Source organism: Nyctibius grandis, chromosome 8 (assembly GCF_013368605.1).
Source record: "Nyctibius grandis isolate bNycGra1 chromosome 8, bNycGra1.pri, whole genome shotgun sequence".
Taxonomy (NCBI): domain Eukaryota; kingdom Metazoa; phylum Chordata; class Aves; order Nyctibiiformes; family Nyctibiidae; genus Nyctibius; species Nyctibius grandis.
In genome coordinates, this window is record NC_090665.1 from 5,729,140 (window position 1) to 5,741,378 (window position 12,239).

Below are 12,239 nucleotides of genomic sequence, written 5' to 3' on the forward strand. Positions count from 1 at the left end.
GATCAGAGTAGAGGGCTAACAGGCAGTAGAGGAACTAGCAGAGTTCTCCTCAAAGGACAAATAATGCATAGAGGCAGCAAAGACAATGAGGGTGGTGAAACCCAGGAACAGGTTGCCCAGAGAGGCGGTAGATGCCCCATCCCTGGAAACGTTCAAGGTCAGGCTGGATGGGACTTTAAGCAACCTGATCTAGTTGAAGATGCCCCTGCTCATTGCAGGGGGAGTGGACTAGATGACCTTTAAAGGTCCCTTCCAACCCAAACCATTCTATGAAATACACAAAGAAATGCAGCTTTTGCTGTGTGAAGGGAGCAACTATTTATACTTACTGTCTACCTACACCAAGCTAGACCCCCATGACCAGATTCTTCTTGCTTATACTCCACTGAGATCCCTAGGTCAGTGTTTTATTTTAGCTGCATCTCAGCATCCAGAAGCATTTAAGCCTTAGAAAACTCCTTTAGGTGGAATTTAGACTGCGTAAATCTGAAGGCAGGAAGCCTTCCTGAACTCCACGGTGTGTGGTTTGTGCACATATGCATGTGAGCGCGTGCATGTGCTCATCGAGGAAGCAAAAAGAAGGAACTGAGGCAGCAGACACATGACTCAGGGTGTGGGTGAGCCTGGTAATATAACCCTGCTATTGCTGGATTATCAGCAAGTTTGGATCTTCATTCTGCAGCAGCTGGGCTACCTCCCAACAGAAAACGCTGCAGGCAACAGTTGTGCTTAGTAGTCAATTATCCATGGGAGCAGGTAAGGGATTAGTGACCAGGTAAAGTTTCGCGCCTGCCAACAGGGCGAACACTGTAGCTGCTCAGAAATATTTAGCAAAAGACAGGAAATAATACAGCTTTTTCTGTTCTAATCCACAAGCCCCTTGCATTTGAACTGAAGGGGAATTGTCTCCCTTTGGTGGAATCGGGTATGTGACATGTGCCTGGACAAGATACGGTTCAAAGTCGTGTTGCTACGTGTGCTTGGCAGCAGTGCTGGCTTAGCGCATGGCTGTCCTCCCCATCCATCCACGCCTGCCTCATACTGCAGCCCACCACCCCTGCCTTTGGGCCACTGCCTCTTGTGCTGTCTGAAACCAATCACGGACATACCTGGTTGGCAGAGAAAAAATGAAACCAATCATTTTTAGGAGTGCTGTTTTTCAGCCAGATTAATTTCCTGACCTGATTCACAGCATCGATGCAAAAACCAGGAGGACGAGCACAACCGAGAGGGCAGAGCACAGAGGTACCGACTAGCAGCGAGGGGTGGCCATAGCTTAAGTCTGACTTGCTGCCCAAGACTTTGCATCATGAACATATAGCTGGAGCTGCAGTTTGGGGAACAAAGCTCAGCCTAACCCAATTTGTATTCTGAACAATGCAGAAATACCACAGGTTTAGCTGGTTTTTACCTCTGTCTTTGAATTCAGGGGCATGAATTCAGGTTTGCGTCTTTCACCCAAAGAAACCTTATTATGCGTCTTGTTTCCGCCAATGTAATTAATCAGGAGACAGCAAAAGATCACTTTGTTTTGTCCCAGATTTCAAACCCCATTTGTCTGCTCTTCCCTGGCCTGTCGACGCTCTCCCACATGCTGCGTGTTCTGGGCAGCGTATGGTCTCTTATTTTTAGCTATAGGTGACAGCAACACAGCTTCTTTAAAGAAATCCCACTAATAAAGTCTGTTAGTCTTTGAAAGCAATCATGCGTTAACAAGCTTATCTTAAAGTTTACCTGCCTAAATTTCTTCTGCTCTCACTTTCATTCTCTTAACCTATGTCCCAAGTGAAAAAACACCTGATCATTTAATTGATTTATCACAAAAAATAAAAATGTACTTGTTTTTCCCTTCTTTAGCAGTATCTTTTGGTTCTTTAAAATGTGGCATCTGCATCAGCTCACTTTAAATGTGTCTCCTCCACCCCCTGATTAACATAGCTAAGTTTTTGTAAGTTTTGGACGCATAATTTACAGATTGCAAGAGTTTTCTCTTTTAAATTCAGTGAATTATGTTTAAAATACCCAGGTGCCATGTTTTTATTAGTAAAATGAATTCACAAAGTCAATCGATGAACGGAACTGAGCAGTTTTCAAGATCAAGTTCAAGCTTGCAAGAAGAGATGAGTTACTAAGATTTAAAAAAAAAAAAATTCTCTGAAGCTCAAATCTTTCCCCAACAAGAATAACTGTAGCTCACTCTCTCTCTTTCCATGTGTACTATTATACAAGAAATGTAAAATAAGATACAGGTATATCTTGAGTATTTGTTAAAATTAGCATTCTGCTCGTCATTGAATTTTCTTTGTGCCAGACAGAACTATGCTTTTCCCAAATAACTCAGTTTTGGACTCTGATCTTACATGTGCTTACTTGATTATTCTGAATACTTCAGAGCGCTCTCATAACTGTCTTGTATAATGAACTGCCAAGTCTGTTTTGAATATGTTAATCTCAGGGTAAGGTTCAATATAAATACATGCCCCCAGCGCTCTGAAGGATTGATGCGTTTTCAGGGTAATCTCTGAGGGTTTTAGTGCCAGTCAGAAATGATCAATATCAGTTCAGTACTGCTTCCAAGCAGGTGCACACTTTCATGAGAAATTTATGTGAATCCCATTATGGAAATGCTAGAACCCCTATTTTATCCTTACAGAAGAACCGAAACGCCAAAGGACTAAGGGAGCAGTGTGATGGCACAACAGATTAAGTTTTTGGACAGGGATAGGACAGGATTAAAAAGTGCTGCCATATGAGACCAAGTATTGATGTCGTCTAAACTGTCTCTGCCAGTTCCAGTTTATTTTAAAAATTCTGATGGATTACCTTTGAAGAGCCAGGCTTTATGCCAGATCATGCACTGGCCATCACTTCCATCCCAACCATACATTGAACCCCAGAGCAGATGCAGAGTTAGCATAAAGGTGTCGCATTGACATGAACTGTATCATGGACTTTCAAACTCAAGGGACATGCCCGCTCTGGGATAAGTACGCTCAGAAGAAATCTGGAAGTACGCAGATCCAGTATTACTGCTCATGTAAGCATGGCTTTACAACCTCAGCTGAGAAGAGACGTGGTCTGTAGTAAGGGAGACCATGGCTCTTGGGGCATCTTTGCGCTTTCCCATCCTCATTCAGCAGCAAGTAGAGCTGGAAGAAAGCACAGAAGTTGTAAACGTGATGGACCACAGACTGTGAGACCCTGCAGATGAGTTTGAATTTGGGACAGTAGAAAACTCCACTTCTAGAGCTGAAGTAATGTGGGGAGAGGGGAATAAGAAACATCTGAAATGCATATATGAGAGCTTTGTCAATCCTTCTAAAATGTCTATTATATTTATTTAATCTTTATTGTATATGGCATAAGATTTGTATTCTAACAGGAGTAATTGGCATTTTTATTGCACTTTTCCTCTGTAACAACTTTCTTTTGAAGAGCGCAAAGCATATTTATAAATACCCATCAATTAAGCCTCACATAATCATTGTGTGGGTAATGAACATTATTCTGTTTGGTAACCTGTCACTCCAAGATTTGTTTAAATCACACGAATCTTCAAGGCTTAAAAGAAAAACAGCAGCAGAAACCTGTGAAGAATCATAAAATGGTTTCAGTTGGAAGCAACCTTGAAGATCATCTAGTTCCAACCCCCTTGCTATGGGCAGGGACACCTTCCACTAGACCAGGTTGCTCAAAGCCTCATCCAATCCACCTGCCTTTTTATCTTAACAGGCTACAATCATTCCTTCAGCTCTGTATCAGCTCCGCGGTCAGCCTTCAAGTGAGATATAAGCTCATCTTTGACTCATCAGTCATTGTGAGTCAGGACCTACGTGGACACCATTTCACACCATTGCAGACCGCAGCTGTGGTCTGCCGGGGGGCACAAAATAAGGCAGGAGCTGAGACGGCAACACTGCCTGCATTGCCTTGTTGGTAGCGGTTGCTTCTCCCTTAGTCAAAAATAATTCCAGGTTTTGTTGATCTTTAGGGCATGCTGCTAGATCTTCCTGTTGTTAAGAAAACGTTAAAGGTGGGTAGAATTTGGGTGTGATAGTGTGTGTGACAGAGCATGACGGAGAGGTTAAGCCTGACGATTTATCGTAGATAAAAGAAGTAATAGAATTGTAAAATAAGCATTATTTTTTAAACCATTCTAGCCTGAGGCACAGTTAGCTGAAAAGATTTTTCCAAGGCCGTACCAAAACATTTATATTCCAGATTCAATTATTTATCAACATGAAATAGATACATTATCTCAGGCATCACCTTTTCAGTCTGGTAAATAATTTTTAAAACGTGACTGCTTTTCGAAGTAACACTTTATGTATTTCCATGCAGTTTTGGGGAAGCTCTAGGAAAAGTCATTGATGGAGAGGAATCTGACATGAAATTTTCTTAAATCATTCAATGCTTTTTTTTGAGATAATATATTGAAACTTGGTGATATTTTTTTTATAAGGGCCTCACACCTGGCATAAAGGATCTTGTTTTATTGCAGATATATAGAGCTTTTGAGGAGATCTGTCGCACTTCTTTGAAAATCATGATGATTTTCTATGATGTTTCCAAAGAGGACTTGTACGTGGGCACGACTGGGCATCTCCATTCAAAAGCAGTGAGCCTTCTGCTTCCACACTGTCACCCAGGGAATCGGAGATGCTCATTGATGTCTGGGGGGGGGGGAAAAAAAAAAAGACCTTGTCTAGGTGTATTTCTGCTGCATTTGTGACTAAAAATACACTTAGCAAAATTCTGAAAGGAGGAGGAAACTACAAGTGCACAGAAACATGGCCGAAACTCCCCTGGACTTATCCATCAGGAGGAAGGCTGGGATGAGGGCTGGCTCTTCCTGAACCTCTCCCTGGGATTTATGGTAATCTTGTGATCTAGGGGCTGGAACTGCCATTCCAGCACCAGGAGGGGTTTATGACTCTCTTGTTGTTTTAAAGGGATTTGTGCATTCACTATACACATTATGAAATGGCTGTGGATTTTTTTTATCTCTGAAAAGCCAGACTTCTGAGCCACCGGTGCAGCTTCCTAATCACAGGCATGGAAACTCAACTTTAACTAGCAGTGTTATCTAAGTCATCTTCTTTTTGTTTTTCCCAGCTGCTTTTTTAAATTATTTTGGGGAAAAATCAGTAATAATGATTGTTTGAAAAGCTTATATTTAATGCTTTGCTATTGCAGAGCAAATCTGCTGAGTTACTGGTAACCGTTTAATTCCAAAGCTGGCAACGTTTCTCATCGATTGCCCTGTATACAAGAATCTCCCTATTGCATATGTATGTAATTAACAGGAGATAAGGCTGTTCTATTTAAAGGCTATGAAAAGAAGAAAAATCCTTCCAGTTGTACCCTGACTGATTTCAAATGAGTAGGAATTTTTGACAAAACACCGTTTGTAGCATGCAGTATGAAGATTCCCAGTGTGCAGGGAAAGGCTTTCATGGTACCACTAGAGAAGTCAAAATAAAGAGCAGAAACTACTTAGGAATTCACTAGAAACCTTGGAGGAAGCTAGGAATAAAACCCCCGTGTACAGTGCTTCCATTCGGCAAGAAAAATAAATGTTTACTTACTAAAGCGTTTATTTCTAAATTGTCAGGTGTGGCTGGCCTTTACAGGAAAGCGGGTGCATGACTGGCAAGAAAAAAGAAAAAATTAACTGGCAAAATACATACTGTGAAGAGGAAGGAGATACAGCACAGAGGAAAAGTACTGTGATAGAAAAGGGCAATGGATCAGCAGAAGTTTGCTGGTATGTGCAGAAATGACAACAGCTGATTTTTTTTTACAGCCAGAAGAAACTATTAAGCATATTTTAAGCCATTCCTGCTTGTATTTTCTCCCCCACTTCTTCCTTTGTAGTTGTGTTTTCTGTTGGATTTTTTTTTTTTTTTAACGACAAGAAAGAAGATAAATTGCTAGTTGTAAAGAGTGCTGCAGGGGAAACACTGGGGATATAACCACCTAATTATGAATTTCCTGAATGTGCAACATGACCAGGAGCAACTGGACAGGATTAGTGCTGTATGTTTCATCTCCAGCTGTTTCATGAATACCAATCTACAAAATCTTCCAAGAACGTGTTTTTTTTTTTCCACAGCCCTACTTTTGGCTTTAACAATGCAAGCAATACTGCTTTGTTTTCTTTAGAGCCTGAGCTGAAACAAGAGCTTTCAACAAAACAAAACCAAAGCAAACCTAACGAGCCAAAGAACTGCACAGTGTTAAGGAGATTTGGCTGAAATATTTGTAAAATATCAAAAGGAACATCCTTCTCCTTGGCAAAACTGCGCTAACACTGCAGAGATGCGTGATTATGAGACAATAAATGAGAATATTTTCTTCTGGTGCAGTGGTCAGAAGTTATGGTTTTGAATAAGCACAACTGGTGTGTAATCTTCACGGCAAGCTTCTTGAACTGGTTAAGCAGCAATGCTCTTTGGAAGCTCTTGGCAGATGGGAACTTATTTAAAGTTATAAAACCAATGTAGACGAAAAAAATGTAAAAAATGCCCTGTGTACGTCCTCAGCTTGCAAGCGGACAAATTATGAAGACAATGGTGCTTCTCGTGGAAGGGAGGGCAACAGGAACAATTTCTTTCCATGATGCCTTTGTAAAGCTTAAGAAACAACTAATGGAATAATATCCCTGACAAACAACAACTTCTGGTGTGTCAGAAATGACATCTTTAGAATAATGGCACTGGTGTTCAGAGGGGTCTTTTCTAGCTGCTAGTGAAGTCCCTGGGTCTTTTGTGACTTCTAGAAGAGCTTGAGTGGGCATATTTATTGCTTAGTAGTGATCTGAGAGATTCAAAGACCAAATTAAGGACTTGCCTATTAAATGTAATAAAGGGATGTCCAGTAGGTAACTGGTTTTATCACAGATTGATGTGCAATGCAAAGTTACCACGCACCCCAATAACAAGAGAGGCAGATAATTTTTATTTCAGAATCTTACAGTGATTAGCCCTTTGATCTTACCCCAAAAATAAGATTTTGGGGGCTTAATTTCTGCATGTGTTATTGAGCATGAGAAATACTGACCTGTGTCCTAAAAAGGGAAAAATCTGCTAATTAATACCATGAATCCAAACTCCTCACCAAATTCGGTCAGTTCACGAATGCAAAAACATGAACATATGCTCAGTGAATAACTGGCATTCATTTCCTCTAAATAGAGAGGTACAGATAGAAATACTGGTTCACGCTAATGTTTACATGCCCTAGTTATTTAAAAAGAGCGCCCTGAAGAATTTTGGATTCCCCACAGTAAAAGTGACCATTATGAACTATGAACGATGCTTACCCAGATCTTCTGGCTTGTGCCAGTCTCCACGGGCACTATCGCAAAATTAAACATTGTAAAGATTGAAGGAATTCAATATATTTTAATCTGTACAATCTAATCTGCCTTTAGCTTTCGGGTTTTTTTTCAGATAAAGGAGAGAGAGAGAAGACTACTGTGACCAGATAGGACTGTACGATTTTGAGTACCCAGTTGTTTAAATTGCACTAACTTTAATGGGTTGTGATACATAAAAAGACAAGGGCCCCCAAAAGGGTTTATTAACAAGAAAAAAGAGATTGTACGGTCCCTTCTTTATTCCATGGAAGGAGTAAGCTATGTGATCACAAGGGGCAGGGAGGAGAGGTGTTATGTCATTTTGTTCTGGATGTTTTCATAAGGAGATCACCCAGTTGTTTGCCTTGTGCATCCTGCCCTTCCCACCTTGCCGAGCCCTTCCCCTGGCAGAGCGAGGGTCACTGCAGCACCCGCTCTCAGTCTGCTGAGGGGCCGCCTAAGGTGCTTCTTGCTGAGTAGGTCTCTTCTCTGTCCAAGTTGCAGCTGGCCCTGAGAGTCTGAACCCAGAGCTCTTGTTATGGGTACATGCAACCCCTTAGACACTGAGTCCCAATCCAGCCCACCCCACAGCTGCTCAGACATGTCATAATGCACATGTATAGAAAACTCCTCTTATGTGCTGGTGCTACATGGTATTAAAAATGACTGAGGGCAGTAGCCCCAAGGTAAAAAAAAAAGAAACCAAAACAGTATTCAGCAAATAAATCAATCAAAGCATTCTCTGTATACCGTGAAACAGCACTGATGCCAAGATCTCAGCCTGCCTGCCCTCCAGAATACAGAACATGCAGCTTGTGGGAATAGTAAAAGTTTAACTCCGATCCCATCAGAAACGTGAGGGAAAGTACCCTGTGAGAATAAAGACTGTCTTCACAGCCTTTACAATGATGTCTGATCTCCAAGGCTACATCCCAATTGTATGGAGGAGTTTCCACAGGCTCCTCTCTGGGATTTGTCACCAAATAGGAGGGGACGGATGATGGCAGAATACAGGATTGAGAATTGGTTTGGATACAGCCCCAAGCACCAGTGCCTAAATTGTTGCTGTGTGATGGCTGAACAATCCCTGCTTGAAAGGAGTTAGGTGTTTCAGTCTGGTCCTGGTGGATCTGCAGCTTGGGAATGACTGTCCTGGGGACGTGGATCCAAGAGAAGGGCCAAAGAAGGAGCCAGCATCGTCCCTTCATCCTGCTCCTCTGCCACAGGCGCACGTGGGAAGGGAGACGGAAGAGATGCGCTATTGTGTTTCTGACGCCGCTTGCTTCCTGAATAAACAGAAAGATCTTACTGTGATAAAAGAAAAATATGCGTGTTATTGAAAAAAACCCCAGACTCATCAAAACAGAAAAGTTAAGTTCATGGCTTTGGTCTGTATTTATTTGGATGATAGTTTAGGTCAGTCAATTTCTCCAGCGTAATTTGTCCGTCCCTGCTGTATCACCACTTAACCTAATTCTTTTCCTTTTTCAGGGGCAAAAGATGTTTCCTCCTGGTCTGATTAATGCTCTTCCGAGATGAGCTGGCTCAGGGAGTAAACCATTAAAGAAATAGTTTTATCTGTTATTTATGTAGAAGCTTTCTGAGGAGAATCGGTCCTTGCTTCACTCTCCCTTGCCCTCTTCCTCAGTTTATAAACCATGCCCAGTTTCCATTGAACCACTTTACAGTTGCTGTTAACCGTATCTGCTCTTCCCGTTCTTCAGGGCAGAGTGGCTTGGTAGAAAGTGCTCCAAGGAGAAGGTACACGTTTGCTCCAGGCCCGGGCTGGCTTTGCTCTATTTTTTTTTGTGAGTTTGGCCACTTCTGAGGTTCCAGGTGAGACTGGAAAGGTCCCCGTGCCCAGGGCCTATGCTTTGACTCTCCAAATGAGGACCCAGCCTTCCTCTGGCCCATTGGGTAGAAAAGCTGCAGATCAATCTAGTAGTTTCATTTCCTTCCTCTGCTTTATTCCTTCTCATTTTGCTTTCTTCAGGTTTGATTTCATTTACTCTGCAATTTAAATTTTATCTTTTTTTGTCATTTTCTAAGTAAGGTAAGTGTTTTTTTCCTTTCTAAATCAATTCCTTCCCTCTGTCCCTCCGTCTTTTCCTTCACAAAACAGTCTACGGGACCAACTAAAGGCTTTACCACCCTGGTGAATAATTAATCTCATCTGACTCTGTAACTCAATCCAGGATCATCAAAAAGCCTGCGTGTTTTGGGTCACTAATAAAACAAAACATTTTTCTACTTTTAGATTTTACTCATTACAAAAGTTTTTGCAATTAACGACGAACAATACTCCGTGCTGGCTGACCATTTTACAGTGAAAAATCTTTCCCATGGGAAAATGTTAATTTGTTATTTTTGTAGGAATTATCTATTTCAGATAACTTTATTTTCATTTTTTACCCAAGTTTTATGCCAAACCAATTTTTCCATAGTGTGAGTTTCAACAAGAAGTAGAACATCAAGGAGTCCTACGGGAAAAAATATTTCTGTTGATATTTTAATGGAAGCTGATGAAAATACACCTGGGCTACCTAAGACTTCATGGGGTTTTCTAGTTTCTGAAAGGAAACCTTGCTCTGGTGAATAAAGTAGATCAACCGCTGAGAAAAGCTGTGAGGAAGAAAAACGTTAAAGAATATGTCAATGGAGAGAAGGCAGAGCACAAGAGGTGTGAGTGATGAGCTTTTGCTGAGGAAGGTTAGCCAACCAAGGGACGAAGGGCAAATCAAAAGACCCTTCATAGCGTGTCTGTGATCCGTGGTGTGGGTGAGGCCGAGTCCTATTTTAAGCTTTTCCCGTAACCTGATTAAAGCTCTAGTCATGATTCCCACATCGCTTGGATGCAGTGCTGAGAGGTAAATGACCACTGTGGTTCTTCGGGGCTCTCTTCCAGAGCCAGGGGAAAAAATTCTCTTCTTTGGGGCTGCAACAATTTAAATAAGTCAGAGCTCTGAAGAACGTGGCCTAAAGCTTCTCCTCCCCCCTCCCAACTGATGGAAACGTAGGAATGGCTACACTGACGGGACCAAGGGTTCTTCCAGTTCGGCGTCTCGCCTTTGCACCAACCTGCAGCTGATGCCTAGGGGAGGCCGTACAGAGGAGCACAGGAGACCAACGCAGATCCCAGCCTGAAAGTATTTGGACGAGGGACTTGCCCAGCCAGAAACAGCATTTTTGTGACAACAGGGATATGCGAGTTCTGCTCTCACAGAGAGCGGAGGCCGTTCCCTGGCAGGAGGAAGGCCCGGTGGGTGATTTACGTTCCAGGGATGATACCTGTCCGTAAGTCACGATGCAGGAATTGGGACGCGCTGGGGGCTGACGGGGCGGAACGGGAGCCCGGCGAGGGGCGCGGCGGCCGGGCCGGGCCCCTGACAGGCGGCGGAGCCGGCGCTGGGCACGCAGCGGTGCGGCGCCGCCTGACTGGGCCGCGGCCGGGAGCCGCCCCGGCCCCCCCCCGCGCCCCCCGGCCGCCCCGCTCGGCTCCCCCCGCCCGGCGATGGGGCGGAGGCGGCGGCGCGGGGCCGGCCCGGGGCGGGGCGGCTGGTCGGCGGGGCGGGGGCAGGAGGGCCGGGCGCGCCCCACCGCCCGCCTCAGCCGCCTTTTCGGCGGGAGCCTCTACTCCAGAGTGCGCGGTAGCGTGGGCCGGCCGCGGGCCCCATGTGGTGCCGACATCACTGACATGGCGGAATCCCCGCCGAGCCCTCCTGGCACTCGCTCCAGCTAGCCGGGACTCACCGCCGCGCCCGGCCCGCCGCCCCGCACCAGCCCTCCGCCAGGTAAGGACGGCGCGGAGAGGGAAGGGGGTCCCGGGCGGGGAGCCCCGCGGCTCGGCTCGGCGCAGCGGGCAGCCCCCGGGGAGCCGCGTCCCCCGCCCCGAGGCGCCGCTCCCGGTCCCGGCTCTTTTGTTCGGCGGCGGGGCGGGAGCGCGGGGCGGCGGCGGGACGGGGCTGCGGCGGGACGCGGCCGCACTTGGCGGAAAGTTTCTCTCACTGGCTTCCCCCCCCGCCCCGCTCTTCTCCCCGCCCGGTCCGTGTCGCGGCGCCCCGGGGCCCCGCCGGCTCGCCCCCTCGGCGGGGAGCTCTGCGGCGGGCGGCGCCGTGCAGGCAGGCGGAGGCAGCCCCGCCGCGGCCCTGCGAGGGGCTGGCGGCGGGACAGGCCCTCCAGCACCGCCCGGTAATCCCGTGGGGCTGCCGGCCCGGCCGCTGTCATCGCCTCCGCCCGGCCACTCTCCCCGCCCTGCCCCGCGTCGCGCCCTGGGTACGGCCGGTGCGGCTCCGGGGGAAGGAATCTGGGGAGGGGTCGGTGCTGGCGCCCGTGTGTGCGGGGGCCGGTGACACGCGTGGGTGTGTGCGTGGCGGCGCCTGCCCTCGGCTCCCCCCGGAGCAGCCGTGCCCCTGGGGCGGGAGGACGCAGGTCCGCGCCCGCCGGCCGTGCCCGGGAGCCGGCGGGGAGCGCGGCCCCGCTGCCCGGCCGGGGGATGCCGGGCAGGTGAGGAGCCCGGGGCTCCTCGCCCGCAGCTCCCTCCCGAAGTGTCTGGATCCAGGGAGCATGTTGGAGAAAAAAAGCTGGAGAAAGGGGTGAGCGGCTTCTCCCGGCTCCCTCCTCCCCGCCCGGTTCTTGGCTGAGGCGTCTCCGGGAAGGAAAACCCTGGAAACTTTTTTATTTTGCTTGCCAGACACCTTTTTAAAATGGCATGCTACCAGGAGACGGAGTGAAAAAAGAAAAAGTCTTTTAAAAGCTTAACCTCTCTTAGGTTAAGACCACATCTGCATCCCTCCCCTCTGCCTTCCCCCCTTCCCAGTTCTCAGAAATGTTCTATTTAAATAAGGTTTTGGCTAAGGTGGTGTGGCTTGGAGTTAAATGT

General features: G+C 46.2%; 1 protein-coding gene across 1 annotated transcript in view; it reads left to right on the plus strand.

Annotated features, from left to right (window-relative positions):
* Window positions 1-10,992: 10,992 nt before the first annotated feature.
* FNDC3B (fibronectin type III domain containing 3B) overlaps window positions 10,993-12,239 on the plus strand; it is a 203,536-nt gene continuing 202,289 nt past the window's right edge. Inside the window, exon 1 of the mRNA XM_068406683.1 lies at window positions 10,993-11,151. The gene's annotated coding sequence lies outside the window, so the exon portion shown is untranslated. The remainder of the gene's footprint in view (window positions 11,152-12,239) is intronic.